Source organism: Rattus norvegicus, chromosome 15 (genome assembly GCF_036323735.1).
Source record: "Rattus norvegicus strain BN/NHsdMcwi chromosome 15, GRCr8, whole genome shotgun sequence".
Classification (NCBI taxonomy): domain Eukaryota; kingdom Metazoa; phylum Chordata; class Mammalia; order Rodentia; family Muridae; genus Rattus; species Rattus norvegicus.
In genome coordinates this window covers 26,897,708-26,920,640 of record NC_086033.1, presented here as the reverse complement: position 1 = coordinate 26,920,640, position 22,933 = coordinate 26,897,708, and the positions used below count along the sequence as shown (strand labels likewise).

The 22,933-nt window shown below is 46.0% G+C and overlaps 1 long non-coding RNA gene across 3 annotated transcripts; it reads left to right on the top strand.

Moving 5' to 3' along the window:
• The first annotated feature begins 2,120 nt into the window (after positions 1 to 2,120).
• LOC120096963 (uncharacterized) lies at positions 2,121 to 19,630 on the top strand. Of its 3 annotated transcripts, XR_005493932.2 has the most exons (5): positions 2,121 to 3,346; positions 5,264 to 8,243; positions 9,757 to 10,559; positions 10,806 to 11,015; positions 17,709 to 19,630. It is a non-coding gene; the product is annotated as an uncharacterized LOC120096963 (long non-coding RNA). The 3 variants fall into 3 exon arrangements; XR_010057912.1 differs by lacking the exon at positions 17,709 to 19,630 and having other exon boundaries at positions 5,264 to 5,344; positions 10,806 to 17,702; XR_005493931.2 differs by lacking the exon at positions 17,709 to 19,630 and having other exon boundaries at positions 10,806 to 17,702.
• Positions 19,631 to 22,933: the final 3,303 nt, after the last annotated feature.

Sequence of the window (22,933 nt, the reverse complement as noted above, 5' to 3'; positions counted from 1 at the left end):
GAGTCCAGTCTCTAGGGCTGCACAGACAAAGCATCCCATAATCCCAGTGTCTTGAGGTAGAGACAAAAGTATGGGGAGTGTGAGGCCAGCCTGGGCTACACTGTGAATTTGAGACTAGCTCTGAATACCTGAGTTCCTCTCTCCAAAAATAAAAGCCTAAATAAAACCAGCCAAACACCACCACCAACCCTGTGGGCCCCAGTATTTCCCTACCCTGCATTCTGAGATCACTTTCTCCCTGCCATTCAACCTCTCCAGCCACATGCTCCAGCCACAATATCCACAGCCTTTTCTGCCTGGGAGCAGGGTGACTCAGAGCAAAAGAAGGAGGTGACAGGGCTAGCTATCCTTGTTAAACTGTCATCTAAGACTTCTGTTGTCTTCTAGCCAGCACCACAGACGCCCCATGCTCTAGAGAAGTTCACTGTTGACAACAGCACTCTCCTGGGACAGAGTTCTTTCTAGGACTGTCTCCCTCAAAGCCGTCTTTCCTGGTGACTCTTTTCTGTCTCTTGTTGTCTACTCAGATGCACTAACACAAGTCCTCACACCCAACGTTAGAGGCTAAGGTCCACATCTCAGAAAGCACATGACCCTTGTCTCACTGAGCCTTGAGTACTGCACTTAAGATATTGTCCAGTTCCAACCGTTTCTTGAGAACTTGACTTCTTTCCATCTGAATGGAACTCCATGTGCAGATGTGTCCCACATTCGCCCTCTAGTCCTCTATGACCAATGAGCACATACTCAACAGTGGTGTCGGTGGATCAAATCAGTGTGCAAAAAATGTCACACTGATTTCCATGTGGCCACAGCAGCTTACACTCCTGCCAGCAGCAAACAGGCTTGGGCTTTCCCTGGATCCTGGCCGGCATTGTGCTCAGTGTTTTCTTGGTGCTAACCACAGTGACTGGGGTGAGATGGACCCTAAGCTGTTGGGTGTGAGGGGCCATTTTGTTTCTTTTTGTTTGGTTTTGCTTTGTTTTGTTTTTGAGACAGGGTCTCTGTGCAGTCCTGGCTGTCCTGGCACTCACTCTGTAGTCAGGGTGGGATCCAACTCAGAGATCCTCAAGATTGTTTTAATTACATTTCCCTAATAGCTAAGGCTGTCATGAATGTTGTTTCTTTTCCCAGTCAGCAGAGCTGTCATGAAGAAAGGGAGTGAGAAAGACTAATGCTGTCAAGGATTTGAGGATGATGGTGAAGGGAAAGGGGGACCTTGTATTCACCACTTGTGGATGCCAACTTGTGGAAGCGCTGTGGAGACTAGAAAGAGGTGAAGACAGCCCTACTGTACTCCCCAGTTACAGCCCACATGGCTCTATGCCCTGAAGAAACACTCGAGAGATGCTTTCTCAGCCACACCTACTGCTGATCTATGCACAGGACCCAGGAAGTGGGTTCAGCCTGATGTCTATCAGCAACAGAGGGTAAAGCGAGCGGATCACAACATGCACAGTAGAACTTTGTGCAACCATAAAGGAAAATCAACTGTTGACATTTGCAGGAAAAGTGGGGAAGATTGGAAATCATCGCGTCAACGGAGATAAGCCAGACTCATAAGGACAATTCCATCTTTTTTCTCATAAGCCGATCTTTTATATTTTTAACTCTTTTGTTTTGCATGTATGGATGTTTTCCTACATGATATATTCACCATATATGTGAGTCAGCAGAGGGTAGAAGAGGGATTCGGATTCCTGGAACTGGAGTTATAGATGGCTGTTAGCTACAGCGGTGCTAGAAATCAAACCCAGGTCCTCTTGGAGGAGCAGTCAGTGTTCTTAACTGCTGAGCCATCTCTCTAGCCCATTGGATTTTAAAGTGATGTGTGTGTGTGTGTGTGTGTGTGTGTGTGTGTGTGTGTGTGTGTCTGTGTCTGTGTGTGTGTGTGATGTATGTGTATGTGTGTGTACGGTATGTGTGTGTGTATGTGGTGTGTGTGATGTGTGTATGTGTGTGTGTGCACGGTCGGTGTGTGTGTGTGTGTGTGTGCGTGTGTGTGTGCATGGTGTGTGTGTGTGCATGGTGTGTGTGTGTGTGTGTGTGCGGTATGTGTGTGTGTATGTGGTGAGTGTGATGTGTGTATGTGTGTGTATGCACGGTGTGTGTGTGTGTGCGCACCTGTGAGGGTGCTTGTGTCTATCCATGTGTAGGAAGGCACTGAGTGCCCTTTACTATCTGTCATTCTGCCTATTTCTCTGAGAAAAATGTGCCTGAGACTCAATGTTCTCTTGACTTGGCCGGAGGCCAGCAAACCCGAGGGTCCACACTTGGAGCAGAGACTACAGACATGGGGGAGATATCTAGCTGTTATGTGTGTGCTGGGATCTGAACTTTGGTCCTCGTGATCATGCAATAAGTGCTCTTAAATGCTGACCAACACCTCCTGCCCGCTAGTTCTTTAACAGTTTTCATCTGCGAGTTTCTCTTCCTCCCTTCTGTACAAGACAGCTGCAGTCGCTGACAGAATGAGAGTCTTAATCTGAGGAGATGGGGTTCGGCCCTGCACTTTAGAGACACTAAAATATGGATGTTCAGAACTCAGAGTTCACGGATGATTCAGATGCCCAGGAATTTTTGCCAAAACTCGCTCTAGGATTTGTGGGTCACTACAGTGGCCTGTTCTTAACCAGTTCTGCACTTTCTATCAGAGCACGGTTACATTGCTCAATGTTCACTTTCAGGATGTCATCCCAAAAAAGTGTTGTGTAAAAGCGCACTCTTTGTGTGGTTACAAAACTTAAGACCAGAACGCTCTTGGAGAAACGATCAACAAACTCAAGTGAAAACTGCTGGAATAAATTCACTTCTGTGGGGAATGAGACCTTTCCAAACAGGCACATCACATACACCGTGTACAATGACCCTCCTACTTCTCCTTTAGCTCACTGTGCCTTAATGCTACAAGCAATACGTATGTTTAAGAAGTCTTTCTGGGGCTGGAGAGATGGCTCAGTGGTTAAGAGCACTGACTGTTCTTCCAGAGGTCCTGAGTTCAAATCCCAGCAACCACATGGTGGCTCACAACCATCTGTAACAGAATCTGATGCCCTCTTCTGGTGTGTTTGAAGACAGCTACTGTGTACTTATATGTAGTAAATAAATAAATCTAAAAAAAAAAGTCTTTCTGCCCAGTGAGGACCACAGCCTGAGATGGCCAGGTTCCTTTAAGGACCGGCTCCTAGTCATCAGCTCACAGGAAGCCCTGGAGAAGGGTTTTGGTGGCTTACAGTGGTGCGTTGTGTGCCGTGCTGGTGGAGAAATTGAACAGCGAACATTCCCTTACGAAGAGCATTTCCTACAGAGGAAGGCATGGTGGCACTTCCATGGAAGCTGGAAGGAAGTAAGATCATGGTATTTGTATAATAGAAGTAAAAGAAGATTTGGGGAAAATGTATCTTTTGTTTGACACCTACCTTGAAAACAGATTTAGAACAAACTTTGTGCAGTGTGTGGTGGTGTACATCTTTAATCTCAGCCCCCAGGAGGCAGAGGCAGGCAGACATTTATGAGTTTGAGGCTAGCCTGCTGTACACAGTGAGTTTCAGGCCTTAGATGGCCTATATAAAAGAAAGAAAATTTGCAGTGGGTGAATCAAGAATGTTCTTCCCCCAGGTCCCCTCCTTTCAGTTTCTCAGCTGTCAAATGTGACTCACTCTTCGGGCTGCTCCAACTGCCTTTCAGTAGGTTAATACATAGGGATCTTTGGTGGAAAGAACATGTGTTTTCCTCTGTTGGCGTGATAATAGGTTTTAAACACTCAGGAGACAGCAGCAGGTGATCTCTAAATTCAAGGCCAGCCTGGTCTACAGAGTGAGTTCCAGGACAGCAAGCGCTACACAGATAAAAACCTATCTTGAAAAAACAAACAAACAAACAAACAAACAAACAAATTAAAAAATGTGATTTATTTTCTGATTTTTCAAATGTGTCATATTGAATGTGTATTGTTTCTCTAACTAAACAATTAATACTCTCTAAATTGTCAACTTCTTAAGTCAGACATTCCATGGTCTTTTGCAGCCCTGGGCGTCCCTTCTTCCTGGAACAATATCACCTTGTTCATTGTTCTAGGCTCTTCCAAGGTCCTTAGGAATCCCAAGGTATCCTCAGAGAATGTCTGCTTGTTTAATCGAAGAGATCAGCTTCTTGTTCACAAGACACTACCTTCAGAGAGCTGGAAACTTCTTTTTATTGCTTTTGGATGTCTGCCTGGTAAAACACAGCATCCAGAGATCCTCTATTTTGGATTCCGTACTTTCTACAAGAGTCAGCATCGTTGACTCCCCCTTTGGTTTCTTAATGTGTCCTTCTTAGGAAGAACAGTGAGGCTGGAGAGATGGCTCAGAGGCAAAGAACACCGGCTGCTCCACTCACAGCACCCACAGAAGAGCTCACAATCATCTTTACTTCAGTTCCAGGACATTTGTTTCCTTGTTCTGGCCCCTGAGGGCACTACACACACACACACACACACACACACACACGGTTCACTGACATAGATGAGGGCACGAAGCCTAAACACATAAGATAACAACATCTTAAAAAGAACAGAGGCCAGCTGACAATTCTAGCAGGAGCTGTGTGTGAAGACAGTGGTTGTCTCACTTGTAAGCTGTGAGATTCCATCCTGAACCATCCAGGGGCAGCTCAATTCCATGTGGGGACACAGCAGGAGAGCTGGAAAGGCATTCCCAAGTGTGTGAGGAGTCCTGATAAATCCTGTGGCTCTGTGGTGTGATGGAGCATTAGACACCGATCCACATGGTGCACAGCTGCTACAGTCAGGAAGACTTTACAACAGCAATTTCAAAAGCCTTGAGGACCGTTTAGAAAGTCAGGGAGCCATCTGGTTTGGTCTGCATCTCTCTCCTTTTAAATAGAAATTTCCAAGTTCTTTGTGTTTTTTATTTCAGTTATTTTCTGAGACGAGGTCTTACCTAGCCCAGGTATCTAGGTTGAAAATAGCCTTGAACTCCTCCTGGACTTGTCTCCACCTCCCAGATGCAGGCTCAGAGCCACACCCAGTAGATCCCCAAAGTTCTTCAACCCTCTTCACCTTAGAACATCAATACCACAGGACCCTTGTTCCTACCAGGTGTTCCAGAGCAGTGATTCCCAAACTCTGTGTCACAATCCCGTTTGGGGGGAGGGGTGGTCACGTACCAGAGAGCTTGCATATCAGAGGTTTACATTACAGTTCATAATAGTAGCAAAATTATAGTTATGAAGTCGCAACAAAATGATTTTACGATCGCAGGTCACCACAACATGAAGAACTGTATTAAAGGTCGCAGCATCCGGAAGGTTGAGAACCACCGTTCTGGAGGGAGAGAAAGAGGTAAGATAGTACTGCTTTTACATTTGTCAAAAGTTACCACCGTTTAGAAGGGTTAAAAAAGAAAGAAAAAGACAGAAATAAAGAAAGGACAAAAGAGAAAGAAAGGAAGGAAAAAAAAGAAAGGAAGGGAGGGAGGAAGATCAAATTGCTTTTGTTGAATCTAATCAGAGGACGTGAGGTTGGTTGTCTCTTTTTTCTTAACCATTATTTCTTTTCTTTTAAATAACTTTTGAGGGTCACTCAAGAGCTGTTTCTCTAGTATCTGAGAGCCCAGTACAGTGTGAACAGGATTCTCTGAGATGCCGTAACGCGGAGAAAGAATGGCTTCTGAGTCAAGTGTTAGGAAATCTGTATGCCGCGTTGTTCTAAGACATTTGCAGCGTGTGTTAGATCATGCGAACTCTGCAGTAAATCCTGTTTGCTCCACTTCAGTCTGTATGCTAGATGTTTGGGCCCTGGGACTGTTTTTCCCATAATGCCTCACAGACTTTGAGAAATGCTCTTGAACCGGTTGTACCTTGCTCTGAGAGTGAGCATCCTGTATCCTTCTGTATTTCTCTTGCTCTGTGTAATCTTTGTGTTACGCTAGGTGGGACACACAATTCTGAGTAGAATTTGTGACCTGATGCTTAGAGTCACGAGCACCTTGCTAGATGTCAAGTAAGCCATGGGGTGGGGGCGGGGCCGGAGCCGGGCAGAGTGACTTTTTTCTTCCCAGGCACAATGAGGTGGAGAAAATTCTTCCAGCTCTGTTTCCCCAGGCTAAGCACAAAGATGGTTTCTCTTTATGGGAGAAAAGCCTTATTGTTTCTTTTGAAATGGAAATTGTTGGAGTGCCGGAAAGGCTCTGGGTTACGTCTTCGCATCATTTATCCTGATCAACCTGAGCTGATTAGAGAGCATGCAACCCACACGCAGGGTCCGTGACCCCTGGATGACCCTCCGGCAGCATGTTCCACTCTCACAGAAGGTACACATACCCCTGACTATACCAGAGTCTTTTTCTTAGTTATCTGATCTTGGCAAACTCTGAAACTGCCCCATCTCTACTCTCGCTCCCTCTGTTTACAGCAGAGACTTGAATCTCCTGAGGTCGACCTTCCGTTCCTTTCTCGCTGCTGCTGTAGGAGGAAGGTAGAGTTAGGAGCGTGGCTTTCACACACAAGGAGGTCTGCAGCAGCTGTCTGTGTAGGCCACTCTGTCGGGTGTGTATCATAGCGAGTCTTTGCCCATGGTTTCCACAGAAGTACATTCACACTTCAGCCTCGATTTAAAACCAGCAGTGCAGTCCACTCTGGAACAGTTCCTGTGCGTTTGCATTTCTGCACATTTAAAACCAGGCTTTCTACAGTCGAACCAGAAGCCTCTTGAAGGCAGAAGCCATGCTTTCTTTAGCTCTGTGTATTAATAATACAGTGTAACTCATCCACGAAGATTCATCAGACACACAAATTACTGTGAACACCTTTTGTTGGCCAGATCTCTGTGATGTGTGATACATTATATAGAGAGAGCTCTGAGAGTGCAAAGCTAGGAAAGTAGGCAGCCAGACATCTGCAAGTAGGACGGATCAGTTCAGAAGAGATCATGAGCCTGAAATGCCTGGCCAGCTTTTCTAGAAGGTCCTGGGTGTGTTTGTAAAGTTTGGAAGTGGTCAGGGCGTGGATGGTGGGAAAGATGTTCTGTGCTGTGGGGAAAAGTCACTCGGAAAAGACTTTAGCCAGCAGTCAGAAAGTTTTGGCTGGAATAGCAAGATTAACAGTGATGCAACATTGTTCTGAACTTGTTTTGTTCTCACTTGACAATTGATCAAGCAATGGCATATTATGGGACGTCTCCCCTCTAGTCAGGGTCAAGTCAAATGCCCAGTACCATGTTTGGCTATCGGGTCTCTTTAACTGCCTTTAACCCAGAACACGTCCACAACCTTTGGGTGAAAAAGATCTTTGCTTGTTTGTTTTTTTAAGATTTTTATTATTTGTGTGTGTGTGTGTGTGTGTGTGTGTGTGTGTGTGTGTGTGTGTGTGGTGTGTTTGGGAATTTTGGATGCATATATATCTGTGCAGTAAGTGCATACAAGCACCCAGTAAGGACAGAGGAAGGTGTCAGATCCTCTGGAACTGGAGGTAAAAACAATTGTGAACCATCATGTGGGATCTGGGGAGGGAAGCCCGATCCTCTGCAAGAGAGGTAAGTGCTCTTACCTGCTGAGTCAAGCTTATAGACCCTTGGTAAAGAAGTCGTAAACCAGGAGACTTAGCTTTGCTGGGAGGCAGAGGCAGGAGGATTACTGTGAGTTTGATTCCAGCCTTAGATTGGCTTACATAGCGAGTTCTAGGTAAGCCAGGACTACATAGTTGACTCAAAAGAAAATAAAAAAGCAAGCAGACAAACGTCTTAGCCCTAAATGAGGCATCCACGTCTTCCCTCCAATGCCCATGGGGCAGCATGGGTGACCTGGTGGAAAGACTGTAAGAGCTGGAAGTAGGAAGGGGTTAGAAGAGTGGGAGGTCAGGGCAGAGGTAGGATGGGTGAGCGTGGTCAGAATGAATCACAGACACATAAAACTGTAAATGTATAAAGAACAATAAAAACGAAATGGGAAGGCTGAACAGCCCACCTGCACCACCCAAAGAAACATTCCTCCTTTAAGTAGCTCTTTAAAAAAAGATTGTTATCTTTATTTTATGCTTATGAATATTTTCCCTTCATGTTCCTGTGCATGCCTGGTACCCACACACAGGCCAGAAGAGGCAACTGGAGTTACAGATGGCTGAGAGCTGCCACATAGACACTGGGAACCAAACCTGGGTCATCTCTGGCAGCAGCCATTGCTCTCGTGTCTTTGAAACCGCAGTTTTAGGCTCCGAGCTAAAGGAAAGTGCAGATGTCCTGCATTGTAAGTCTTCCCCATTCAGCGTATCCCAGCACGGCTCGCTCGTTCTTGGTGACTTGGGTAGATGTGTGATTCTCTCATTACTGTGTGCTTGGAATCCTCCCATGGCATTAGAAATCTCCTGCTGTTTCCTCACTTCTCCCCCACAAACTAGTCGCCAACCACTAATGTACTTACTATCGCCTTAGTTAGGCCCTTTTCCCAGAATGGCATGGAGTTGGAATCATACAGGAGCTTTGTGGTGAGAGGTCTGGTTTCTTTAAAAACACAGAAGTGTTGTGTGAGTGTTTTTGTTTTAATCCCCAGGGGTGGGATATGGGGCTGCTTTAGATGGTCCACGGCAGCTGACTAGGGTTTGTCTTGGGCTCCAGTGATTTTGCCAGCTGAAGATAGTTTGCATTCGGAATTCTGGGGACCCTTGAGAAAGTGTAAAAATGTCAGAGCCCTGAGAGGGGGTTGAAGCTGCTGTCCCCCCTTGATGCTGCTGCCCCTGCTGCTGCTGGTCTGTGTTGCTGGGTGCTGGTTGGAGATGTTCTGACTTGGGGAAACATTGGACTTGCCCCAAGAAACTCAATGCCCCTAATCAGCAGGAAATAGTCTAAGGATACTGATATCCTCTTTCCCCTATAACCTTCTCTCTCCCCTACCTAGCGTTAGGGGGTTGAGGAGATAAGGGTAGAGAACGGTAGAAGGGGAAAGAACAAGATAAAGTAGCCACAAGTACGGTTACACACTTTGCTTTTTCAGATTGTTTTTTTTTTTCCACTCTGTGATGTGCACTTAAGACTCCCCCGTGTTTCCCTAACTTGGCGGCTCCTTTATTTTTCTGCTGATGTACCATAGTTAATTTCTTAAGGCTGTCTTGATTTCTTTCAGATGTTGACAGTTACAGATAAAGCAGCTTGTGGTGGCTAATCTTGATTGTCAACTTAATGAGATTGAGGAATACCTCAGAGATTAGAAAAAAGGTCTCTCAGGGGTGTCTGGAGATGCTTAGATTCTGAGGCTCTGACCGGTTGGGTGGCTTGATCCCTTGATGGATTCATAATCTGAGGGTGAAAAGGAGGGCGTGGAGCATACCCAGTTAGAGGAGAAGGTTGCTGAAGGAGTGTCCTTGGGGACTATTCCCTGGGCCCCTTCCGGTGTGCTGTGCTTCCTGTCAGCCATGAGGTCATAGCCACATCATCTACCTGCCCTCACCACTGTCTTCTGCCGACTATGGGCCCAGAACCAACAGAGACAAGGACTGTGAACAGAATCTCTGAAATTGTGGGCGAAATAATGCTTTACTAAGCCTTTAGGCTGTTTGCTTGGGCCCTTTGATCACTTACGTACACTGCTGCACACATGTGGGAAGGAGTCTAGGCAAACAGAAGCACACGGACATGCTTCCCACTTACTTGGATAAACACCAGAGATGCTGCTGCTTGGTCACGTGATCAAGTGTGATCTGTTTTGTAGGGTACCTCCCTTTATTTATTTATTTATTTATTTATTTATTTATTTTTTGTGGCAGGGTCTTGCTACATGAAACATGACATCCTCCTGCTCCTGTTTCACAGGATAGGATCACACCCAAGGTAACAAGTGACAACAGCACACACGGATCAGAGTGGGGAAAGGCGGCTTTCTCATCTCCTGAGCTCTGTGCTTGGATCCATTACACTTCTCACCTCTAGATCATCATATGATATTTCATAGATTAATGCGAGCTATAGTGACCAAACTCCCGAGATCAACTGACCCTTGGCTGGAATAGATGACAGTGGGCTTCCAGACATCTTGTTCCTCTTTAATGAAAGAAATTCATTACACGAATCTCTTAATGTTAACTTTTTTTTTTTTTCGGAGCTGGGGACCGAACCCAGGGCCTTGCGCTTGCTAGGCAAGTGCTCTACCACTGAGCTAAATCCCCAACCCCTAATGTTAACTTCTGAATGTCTTACATAGTTGGAAAGATGTCTAAAATTAATAGTAAAACAATAGAGTTGGACGAAGGCATCTTAACATCGGGCAAGAAAAAGGGATGTCAAAAAGCCATATAATTTTTAATTGATAATCTCAGTGCTAGCGGTGGGTTAACTCCTTATGAATTGTGGGTCAGAGGTGTACCAGATGCCCCCCAAACAATGAAACCTATTACTGATACAGTTGGACACTAGAACTAGATGGTAGGACCTTATTGCTGCAGGAGAAGCTCCTTCCTTCCTGGCTGATATTCATAGCACAAGAGATGCTATCTATTCTGGCTGCTGGAGGAGAATTGCTGCCAGCAGTTCTACTTGGCTGCGGACCTGTATACCACGCTATCAACATAAGGTAAGATGTGCCAGCTGATACAATACTGGCATGGACTATTATAAGAACAGCCAATAACTTTATAGTTGGATGTAAGGTCCTCTCCACAGGAGAGAATTCATATCTGGTATTCAAAGCCAGTGGGGAAACCTCTGGTGAGGAGGCTCACAGGGACCGACTAGGAAAACAACTGTGATTGTCTTTTTCAATGGATGTGATCGGCTTGTCAAGTTACCGTCTAAGCATTTGCGCTTCTTGTGCACATAGACCATTGCTGCTAGTACTCCTGCTGCCTGCCTTACTTATGGAGAAAAGCTTACAGTGGATGGTGCCTGGTGCTGGAATAACTCAGAAACAAAGTGACTGCTGAAGTAACACGGTTACCCAATGCTCAAAGAAGGCTCACGGATAGCTCGCTCTTGTCAAGGCTCAGGGAACATTGTGGAAGAAGGTGCAGACAGAATGTAAGAGCTGGAGGTATGCGGCGGTGTATTATATGAAAACATTTTTTTCCTCTGGATGTGACAGGAGTGCTGGAATTACAGTCCCACCCAGTGTTTATGTGGGTGCTCGAGATCTGAACAGTGGTTGTAAAGCGAGTTCTTTTTAATATAAACATAACAGTGAATTAATATGGCAGCCGTATGTCTTTATTCTAGCTAGTTTCCAACAACCACATGGAAAAACCAAGATTTATTTTAAGGCTTCATCTCATTATCTGGGCAGTTTAATGATTTATATTAACCCCTAAACTAGACTAACTGAATTTCCATGATACTGGCATTTTATTACTGGTCTGGTTCTTCAGACTTCAGGTTTGTTTCCATGGACAGTCTCTGGACACTTTCCTTGTGACTCCAACTCCAAAACTCCTCCAAAACTACCACGTCCACTACCACCTCCTCCTTCTCTCCTCCTCCTCCTCCTCCTCTTCCTCCTCTCCTCCTCTTCCTCCTCTTTCTCCTCTCCTCCTCATCTTCCTCCTCTCCTCCTCTTCCTCCTCTTCCTCCTCTCCTCCTCTTCCTCCTCTTCCTCCTCTTCCTCCTCTCCCTCCTCTCCTCCTCTTCCTCTTCCTCTTCCTCCTCTCCTCTTCTTCCTCCTCTCCCTCCTCTCCTGCTCCTCCTCCTCTTCCTCCTCCTCCCCTCCTCCTCCTCCTCCTCCTCTCCCTCAATGGCAGAAGTCCCACCTTATTCTCTCTTTTGTTCAGCCATTGGGTGATCAGCATTTATTGACAAGGCATAGAATAAATAGTAAGCATTATTTACACAAACTTGAGACTGGTCATTTTTTTTTTCTGGAGCTGGGGACTGAACCCAGGGCCTTGCGTTTGCTAGGCAAGCGCTCTACCACTGAGCTAAATCCCCAACCCGAGACTGGTCATTTTTTAAAAAGATTTATTTATTTAATGTGTATGAGTACACTGTAGCTGTCTTCAGACACACCAGAAAAGGGCATCAGATCCCATTACAGATGGTTGTGAGCCACCATGTGGTTGCTAGAAATTGAACTCAGGACCTCTGGAAGAGCAGTCAACACTCTTAACCGTTGAGCCATCTCTCCAGCCTGAGACTGGCCCTTCTTTGATATAAGCATTGCAATGCCGTGTTGGGGTTGAAACAAGATATGAGGGCAGAGAAATCAGGCTTTGAATAATGACACAAGGGTAACTTTTACACTGCACACAAAAACATTATGCCTGCAAGTGGTACAATGTTTTACATTTGTATGGGAAATGTTTACATTTGTATAGAAAAGGCTTCAATCCACCCCCACCCCCCAGTCATTTGTTACTAGAGTTTTAAAGCCAAAGATCTACCTTTTGGATTCCTAACACAATAGTTTTGCCACCTGTCCCCAAAGAGCCAATTAAAGTGGTGCTTGGTGATGAAAAAGAAAGATTTGAGCAGTGTGACGCATGGAGTAGAGGACTGGATGAAGGGTCCCATGATCTCAAGTCTGTCTTCAGAGCATGAATGAATGTGGTCTGAACAGAGGAAGAGTCAGAGCAGGGGACAAGAAGTATAAATAATCAAACATTTCTTGTCCTTCAAGGTGGCCCAAAGAAGTTCCTTAGACCCTTATCCTTTAAAGGGGGCAGTCTGGTTCCCAAAAGATGGTTATCCTGCTTCAGGCTGCAGCCTCCCCATTGCAGCCTCAGTCCTTGCTCAGAGTGGAGAGAATGGTTTCAGCCTGGAAGAGGAAAGAGAGAAGTTTGTTATTTCTGCATTAGAGACAGGTGCTGGGACGTGCCTGTGTGCAGAGGAGAGTGACCCAAGTGAAAGAAGAAGTCGGAGGTGAAGGCAGGGACACCAGGCTCTCAGTTCCGCCCTGAGTTACGGTGCACGCCCAGGCAAGAGTGCTTCCTAGGAACCCATTTCTCATTGCACAGCATGTGCTCCTGTGTTCTCTGTGCAAATGAGTCAGCAGGATCACCACTTCCAGAGACCTCCCTTTCCTCTGCAGAGACAGCATGCACCACATCTGGCCTTGATATCTGAAGATGCGTATTTCTTATAGTTCCTACTGGATGCTTTAATGCCTAATATTGACATGTGAAAATAAACTCCCAATCCTTTCTGTTTAGATGACCTGAGTTAAATATCAAATAGATTACTCTCTAGCATGAGCTCTGATAGGTTATTTAACCGTTCTGAGTTTGCTCATCTCAGTGTTGTTGAGAGTGGTCAGTGAAACAGGGGTCTAACTCTGTTCTGTTAGATTCCTCCTCTTCTTCCGATGCCCGGAACCGGTCAGGCAGGTTCTGGAGTTGGCTTCTTTGGCAGTTTTGGCTTTCTGCTGCTGTTCATTCCCAGTTCATATTTCACGGGATTATAATTCCTCCCGGGTTTCTTACTATGATTGCATCTTGTATAATCTCCCTGCTCTCGGGCTAATCCACACTTAATCCATTTCCTGCCTTACTGAGTGATCTGACCCTGTAATTAAAAGGCTTTAATCCTCAGGGTTAAATTCAAGCTGCTTCTTGATCTGGTCTCCTTGCTTCTCTCTTCCCTGACTTCTCCAGTGATCTACTCCTGTCGGATGGTCCTCTGGGCTCCCAGGGCTGGCCAGCTGGGTCTGTTCTCATGGGTGGGCATTTGCCTGGAGAGCTCTTCCTCTCCATTTTATTTATTCAACACCCGCTCTTCTTTTAGGTCTCCACTCAGCTGTGACTCGCTCTGAGTTCCAATATGGAGACACATTCCTCATGTTAGATCTCATTTTGATCTCTTGCTTCCTGGTTTGCTCCTCACAGGAATGAAGGAACTCTCTCACTCTTGAATACCCAACGACTAACCAACCCAGCACTCAAGGCCAAGGAAGGTTCTCATTACCACCCAATACTAGTTTTAAACTTGGATACTATTGTCGGTCCCCAAGGGGAAGACATTTGTCCCTGTGAAGTTTTGTCTTTTCCTTTTTTTCTTTATTCTTTTTTTTTTTTGTTTGTTTGTTTTGTTTTGTTTTTTCGGAGCTGAGGACCGAACCCAGGGCCTTGCGCTTGCTAGGCAAGTGCTCGACCACTGAGCCAAATCCCCAACCCTTGAAGTCTTGTCTTTTACCTTAGTGTAATCTAGTGCTTCTGTCCGGCAGGGACTCTTTAGACCTTGTCTGACACTTATGTTATTTATTATATTGACTGGATGAACTCTTTTGCTCCCTCAGAAGCCATCCACTGCTATTAGCCCCTCACGTAAGGTGGGGCCTTGGAGGTCCATCCCCTACTCATGACGGGACGTTGACTGGCTTGATTTTTGTGAAGGCAATCCTATCTGTTGTGAGCTGTCCTGTCTGGAATTCAGCTCTCATTTTCACCCACCCGCTTTTCCATTTGGCTCTTTCTTCCAACATGTTTGTTCTTTGAGTCTGGGATAACCTACCCCGCCCGTAGCTGAGTTATTTATACTGGGTGCTTTGACCAGTAATGAGTATCAGCATTAACTACCATTCTCTCACCAAGGTTATGGGCACCCATTGTTCACCAAGGAGCAGGAACAAGTAGCCTCAGATATATCCGTAGCATCTGCATTCCTAGTCCTGGGGAAGTTATAGTGGGGCACGGTCCCTGGAGAGACAACACTGATGACTGTTTCAAAACCTGGATGAGTGACCCCAGAGGTGTTGGGTGTTTTAACCAGTGGCTTGGAATGAGTGACCCCAGAGGCATTTCTAAGCCTGGGGCAGGCTGTGTTTGGTCCACCAGGGACATCTGAGCTGGAGAAAGACCTCACTGGGTGTGACATCTGCACAGAGGCCACAGAGATGCTTTCTCCCATTCCAAACTCCCCACCCTCCATCTCTTCCCTGAGGATTCTTTTCAATTACTGTGGACAACCAACCACACATGAGGGTTGTAATTAATTTGATGCTGATAATCTAAAAGAAAATAAGTGACAGGGTGTGGTGGCATATATCTCTGATCCCAGCACTCGGGAGGCAGAAGTGGGTGGAACTCTGTGAGTTCGAGGCCAGCCAGGGCTACATAGTGAGACCTTGACTTTAAAAAAAAAAAGTATTTGACTTCAACACTAGCCAATAAAAGATGGATGATGGAGGCTCCGTCAAGGGATAGAAGGACCTGTCCTTGGTTGTATTCCTAAAGAGAAACAGAGGCTTTTCAAGGAAGCCAAGAGACATGAAAATGAACTGTTTGCTCACAATCCCTCTGACAATCTGTCCAGAGTATAGACTCACCAGTTCAGGAGCCATTGCTTGGGGTTTTACAGTAGCTCAACAGGGAACCACAGATATGGTGACAGTTGACTTTCTTGTATCCGTGAGATGTGTGTTAAGAAACCTTCAACTGTGCTAAAACCCATTAAGGAAAGATAAAAATCCTGCCTCTTATCAACAAGATAGGTGAGGCCTTCAGGACATTTTCTAAGATGAATCTCTTTCCCTGAGGACAAGCTCTTCTGATGCAACAGACTCCATAGACTCAGCTTTTGATACTGACTTAACTGGTGCTCAACAACTCGGTCTGGAGGAAGATTACCCTGAGCAGAGGGAGGTAGATAAAGAGGTCTGACCGTGGAACCATGACCCCTTACAGGACTGAGGGCACATGAGGAGTAGGCTGGTTACTATAACTCCTGACCTCTAACTCTCTGCCAAGGAAGCTTGGAATCCTTTGAAACGGAGGGTAATAGAACCAATCTGCTTGTATCACTGAAGCCTTGCCTCCATTTTTAGAAATCTTTCCTCTTGATCCAGAAGTACAATGGGAGGTGATAGGTCTCTCCTGAAGCCATCTGTAGATTTGAGAAGCTGTTTGTTTGTTTGCTTTTGCTTGCTACCCTGGCCTGGAACTTCCGTTGACCAAGACTGGCCTTGAACTCTTTTGCCTCCTGAGTTCTAGGATTAAAGGTTCAAGCCCAGCGAGAAATGGGTTTTTAGTTAGGTGTTCATTGATGTCCCTTTCTATTGTTGGGAAGAGACTTATTAAGCTGCACATTAATGTTAAAAAGATGCCACTTCTGACTGTTTTCCTTTATGTATGTTTCCAGTACTTCCCTTTGAGCTTCTCAAACACAGGACCCAAGGCCTGGCCATCTAGTTCCCTTTGTAGTTAGCCTTGGAACCAGTGCTGGTGCTGTGCTAGAACAGGAGAAACTGCTACCTCCTCCTCAGAGGTCTTCTCTGCCAGTCCCATCAACAGAGAGCTCAGATTCCTCAGCCAAGGCTGTACAATGACAGTTTCTTTGGTAGCAATTGCTTTTCAACACACAAGGGCATTAGTAGATACGTAGTCCAAACGGGAATCTGCTTCTTGTTCAAAGGGAGATGCTGGTTCTGGATCAACATATCAGGACAAGTTCAAAATGGTTTAAAAATAATATTTAGCCAATAGTCTCGTGTTCAGAAGCTAGCTATTTGATACCAGCTCTCTTGGGATACATCATCATGGCTTTCCTGAGCTTTGCCCTGTCTGGGGCCACTGGTTGGTGAAATGATGTTACTTTTGCTTGGATCTTGGTGTTTTGTTTTGTTTTTTTGGCTTTTGTTTTTTGTTTTTGTTTTTGTTTTTTGTTTTTTTGCCTCCTGGTAGGATTTTTATCTTAGAGACTACAGCAGTTTTAAACTGAACTTTGATGCCAGTATCCCAGACAGTTCTGAATGCAGGGGATCCAGACCTTCCTCAACAAGCTATAGACAGAACAGGGGGAGACTTTTCCTGTCCTTTGAATGAAAGCAGTCACAGCCTGATTATTGTCCTTCAGTTTCCTGGAATGATTCCTACCACCACAGATCTCAGGAAGCAGTTGAGGCAGGTGAGTAGGGAGGAGGCTGAAGCCCAGAAGTCCTTCATCCAAAGCCTTACACAGAAGTGTGTAGAAAAAAACAACTTGGTAAAGAGCAAGACTGGGAACTCCCCATTCTGGCTAAAACTGGTGCTCATTCCGGTGCAGATTCTTAGGAACTGTGGAGTGTATCTGAGGGTAGCTCACAGTTCATGATAGTACACACCCTCCTGGGTGGAGCTTAGTGTTCTCACAAGGCAGGAGATGCATGAAGTTATATTTAGAACTACGTGTAACAGTGAAGGCACGGAAAGCCTACATTATGCAAATGAACCACAAAGGGTAGGAAGCCCAGCTTAGAGTAAGCACTGGAGAATCAGGTTTGTCAATTACACCGGCCTGTTTTCTTCAAAAGAAGGAAATGAATAAGCGCTGGTCACCTGCAATGCCAGGGCGGAAGTGATCAAATGACCTGGTGATCCTTCGATATTTATTTAGGGGGGGCCAGTGTCCATCTGGATCCCCCAACATCTTAAGCATTGTTAGGCCCTAATGTTGGGCTTCAGCCTTCACTGAATAGAACCTATCCCTGTGAAAGATGCCCCGTGTTCTTTGCATCCTCCACCAACAGAATCTATCCCTGTGCTTATCACTGATCCTTCCTCTCTAGGCCCCAGCCCTGAGCTCTGTGTGTCAGCCAGTAGCATTCGTTCTTACTGCAAAAGTCGCAGGTGCTTTGCTACTTTGCTGGGGAGTTTCTAGGTAGCTATGCCCAACGCTTTGTTTTGATAACTGTCACATGGGAAACCTTTCCCCAAAGTTTTACCACACTTATATGCGTAAGAAGAATAAGCCACAAAGTCAGACTCTGGAAGTTTTGACCCGGTACCGTCAAGTATGATACTGACTCCAGTTTCCTTCCTTGCAGGACAAGAGATCTCTGGGAGTTCCAGGCCGGACTGGTCTACACAGTGAGACCTTGTCCCAAACCAACAAAACGAAAGTTAGCGCTAACATTTATCCAACGACTAGTGGATAGCATCTGTACTTCTGAACTTCTCTTTGGTTTCGATTTGCTGTGGATTTGCTCTAGCTGGCCCTCAGATAGGCGAAGCCACCAGGTATCACCCCAGTTTCTCTTTATGAGCAACAAGGTGATATCACACATACTCCCTTGAAGCAGACTGTCCTGTGTCCATTCTCATACTTTGGGTTTGAATGTTTTGAAATGTATCTGCACGTGAAAACCTGATATGGGTCATAGAAGTCCTCTGTCCTAGAGGAGCGTAGTGGCAGTGCCTATAAGCACAACACTTGGGAAGCAGAGGCTCAGGAAGTCAAAGTTATCTCAGCTTCAGAGGGAATTTAGGATCAGCTGGGGCTTCATAAGAGCCAATCTCAAAGGGAAAAAAGTCCTTGATTAGTATTTCTCAATTGAGGGGTTGGGGATTTAGCTCAGTGGTAGAGTGCTTGCCTAGCAAGCGCAAGGCCCTTGGTTCGGTCCCAGCTCCGAAAAAAAAAAAAAAAAGAAAAAAATTTCTCAATTGAGATTTTATATATATGTATATATATATACATGTATATATATATATGCACACACACGTGTTTGTGTGTCTTTGCTAAAGGTTTCAAGTTTATATGCATGTTGTAACTTCTAAGAGTTTTCACTTTATTGAGACGACTGAGGCAGAAACCAAGTTGTAGACACAATATTCTCCTACACACACCACACCCAACACTATTTCAAACAGAAAAGTCAGTCATTCTTACTTAATCATGACCACCAGCCATCAAAACCAGGAAATTCAAGAAGGAAGCTGGTGGAGGACAGGCAGGCCTGTCTACCACAACCTCCAGGGAATACAACCTCCAGGGAATAGCTGGACATATTGGGTAACAGCTCTCAGCTAGGTGGTTGATGTCTCAATATCTCAAGCTGTAATAGCAAAGTCAATGGGGAAATTTGCAAAGCAGAAGGGAAAGTTCAGAGCCCATTTCAGATGGACTGGCTCAGGGTGGGGAGCTCCTTGCTCCCAGAAAGGGAAAGCCCCAAGACTGTTGGGAGCCATAGCTGAAGACAGCCTGGAAAATCTGCACTGAATTTTCAGTAGTGAGCATTTTACATGGTAGAGAAGCAGACTGGAGAAAGAAGAGGGGGGGGGGGCAGCAACACAGGCAGAAGGAAAGAGGCTGGGAAAAAAATCCTCTCTACTCAGCACACATGGGAACTCTTATGGGAAACCATTCTAAAAGATCCTTGTTGATTTGGGATCAGGTGTGTCCTCAGCTTCTCCACAAACAGGACTCCTGGGTGTACTGGCTGGTTTTGTGTGTCAACTTGACACAAGCTGGAGTTATCACAGAGAAAGGAGCCTCCCTTGAGTAAATGCCTCCATGAGATCCAGTTGTAAGGCATTTTCTCAATCAGTGATCAAGGGTCCATTGTAGGCGGTACCATCCCTGGGCTGGTGGTCTTGGGTTCTATAAGAGAGCAAGCTGAGCAAACCAGGAGAAGCGAGTCAGTAAGTAACATCCCTCCATGGCCTCTGCATCAGCTCCTGCTTCCTGACCTGCTTGAGTTCTGTCCTGACTTCCTTTGGAGATGAACAGCAATGTGGAAGTGTAAGCTGAATAAACCCTTTCTTCTCCAACTTGCTTTCTTGGTGTTGATGTTTTGTGCAGGAATAGAAACCTTGACTTAGATACTGGGGAACTCAGATGCCTGTCACAATCCCAGCCACTGAAACCTGGCCAACAGAACTCTCTAGGCTGCAAGAAAGAGACACAGCCAAAACTATACAGTAAGCACTCACCTGCAGATCTGATCAGAGCCTGAATCTGAGGGGGAACTTAGACATTAGCTAAGAGTAGATTGCTAGATGTCTGCAAGGACTACACAGGGCTGCACCTACAACTTGACCTGTGATGACAGGACACACCTCGCACAGGACTGCTACGGGGCAGGTGTAACGCTCAACACTGGTCTCCAGAAGCATGCTGATATTAGTGGTTTGATTTTCAGAGAACGGGACAGATAGCTGAGAGCCCAGGCAGGAACTTTGAGAGGCTCCAGACTGAAGCCCACACTAGCCCAGGAGGCATTCACACTCTCAGGACTCTGTACCCCATCAGCACCCTCTATGCCATGGAGTACTTTCTCCTCTGGCAATGTCAGCTTAGCTGGGAACCTCTGGTCACCTCTGGTCTTGTCTGCCCCTTCTCTCCTCTTTCATTTTCTATCCCAATAACATAGCCCGTCTGATTTTCACTGTCTTTGTGTTTCAGTTCCCTGACAGATGGGATTGCCCTGGGCTACCTAATTGCATTCCTTTTCTTCTCTCTTTTTAGCCCAAACTGCTCCATTGCTCTGTCTTCTGTATCTCATCCTTACCCTTTCTGTTTACACCCCAGTGTCTCCTTACTCCTCTGCCAACTCAACACTGATCACTGGTGCTATCCGCCCCTCCCCCGTCATAGGAGTAACTAATATACTAATGTGTACAATATTGTCAAGATTCCCTCTGGTCACATCTGACGGCAGGAGCTTGAGGCAGTGAGTCCCATTGCATCCACAACCAGGAAGCAGAGAATACTGGTGACCTCCCTCTTTTCCTCCTTCCTGTGCTGCCCCAGGACCACGGCCAGTAGGATGGTGTTACCCTAATGAAAATGGGTCTTTTTTAATCTCAACCAAAGATAGAAGCTCCCTCACAGGCTTACCCTGCTTTGACTTGCATAGCTCCGTCCTGGGAACCCGACTGGGGTCACGAGGGAATGGGGAAAGGACAGCTTCACAGACCCGTATACCTTAAGGCTGTGCTCAAGTGCCCGTAGGCTCTGATGCAGCCACGCTAGTAGCAACCTGGAAACGACGTGCGTTGGTTGTCCACAGCCATAGGAGGAGGCAGGGTAGCCAATCTGGGTAGGGGGTCTTTGTAGAGGACCAGTCATCTTGGAAGAGGAAGCTGTGGCTAGCAGTTTGCATACACAGAGGTTTTTAGCTAAAGGTGTACTTGAAGAGCTTGTCTTCCTAGGGGTCCCTTTTCTTCCCTTTTCCCATCCTTTCTTCCTTCTTTCCTTTCTTCCATTTTCTTTCTTTCTTCTTTCCTTTCTCATTTTCTTTTTATTTCTCCTCCTCCTCCTCCTCCTCCTCCTCCTCCTTCTCTCTCTCTCTCTCTCTCTGTCTCTCTCTCTCTCTCTCTCTCTCACCCCCGCCCTATGTGTGTGTGTGTGTATGTGAGTGTGTGTGTGTGTGTGTGTGTGTGTGTGTGTGTGTGTATGGGTGTGGGTGCATGTTTTCTGTGGAAGTGAGAGAAGCACTTTGGCATCTCTAAAAGCTCTCTGGGAAGACTTGATGAGTCTATTATCACCAAGGCAAGAGCATTGCAGCATCGCAGCATCCAGGCAGGCATGGTCCAGGAGGAGCTGAGTTCTACATCTTCACCCAAAGAAGCCAGGGGCAGATTGAGCATCCCCAGGCAGCTAGGAGGAGGGCCTCCAAGCCCACCTGCCACTGTGACACACTTCCTCCCACAAGGCCACACCTTTTAACAGTGCCAATTCCGGGGCCAAGCATATGCTAACCATCACACCCCCTAAAGAACTATTTCTAGGTCCACATCCACCTTTGCCCTATTAACTTTCCTTGCCACTACCTCTGGTGGGTGATGGGCTAGAAGAGAGGGTAAAGCATTTAAGAACCCTTATTAAAGCAGGTTTGAAAAAGATCTGAGACTACACACAAGTTGTCTTTTAGTTCTTCAGAAGTCTTAGAAACAGAAACACTTGCCTGGACATAGTAGAGTGTCACAGGCAGTAGAGGGAAACTGGCACAATTAAACACCCTTTGAGTGAGAAGCCTGAGTCCTGTGTTACAGAAAACATGGGACGGACACTCAGGGTAATGATACCCAGGAAGTCCCTGGAGCCCTGAGCCTCTTTATTGAGTGAGCCCAGTGTCCTAGATGCGTGTCTTTCTCCTGCTTTCTTGGAAGATTTCTACAATCATTCTATTCTTTCTTTAACATAAAAATAAGACTCAGGAAGTCCCTGGAGTTCCCCCACCCCTGACCATGCAGATGAAGCATCTTCCAACAGCCCTGGCTACCTGTACACAGCCACAGAGACCCTGGCCACCTCCTCGGGGGCAGAAATCCCCACTAGCACACTCCTGCCTCCAGCTTATCCTGGTGCTCAGTGGGCTGGCTACCATGAGGGGAGAAACAAACACCTAGAAGCAGCATCATACCTGCTAATCCTTTCCAAGTAGTTCCACCTAAGAGGGACCAAGTATTCAAACATGTGAGTCTAGGGGGCCGTTCTCATTCAGATTCCTGTACCAATCTATCCCCCATGTGTTAGCTGTGGCACAGATATAGAAAAACAAGTGCAGGAGCTCTAGTTGGTCTAGACCTAAACAGAGGCCCAGGCCAAATGTTCTAACACTGTAGACTCAGGGCAGGGGCAAAAGGAAGGACACTGACTTTTAGTATAAGCCCTTCCCACACTTGCAAGAAGAAGTTAGAAAGTGACTCGTGGATGTGATGAACTTTAGAACACAGCCACCATAGTTGTAAAGCCTGACCCATCCCATCAGAGGAACAAGTTCTCTGTGTTAAGTTATGAAGATAACCATGTGTAGAAACAGCGTGTGGACCTAAAACTGTTCGGAGACATAAAGCCTAACTCTTTATTTCTTATTTCTACTTATGATGTGTGCCTGCATGAGTCTATGTGAGCCACATATGTGCACATGCCCACAGAGGCCAGGAGAGCCTCAGAACCCCTGGAAATGGAGTTACAGGTGATTGCGAGCTGTCATATGGGTGCTGAGAATCAAGATTGGGGCCCCTAAGGAAGCAGTAAATGCATTTAGCCACTGACCCATCTACTTGGAAGAAGTTCACTCCCACCCCAAATAGCTGGGGCACAGTGGCACACGCCTAAGAGCCCAGTACTTGAGAGATCTGGGAAGGAGAAGCAAGACTTCAAGGCCATCATCGGTCGAGTACTGAGTTTCAGGACGCTGTGTGCTACTCAAATTGTTAAAAGAAAACCCAAACAAACCTAAAATGATCGACTAATCTGCGGAGGAACTCTACAGTTTGTCCAGGAGTACTGGTGGCTGGTTCTTACAGAAATATACCTCCACTC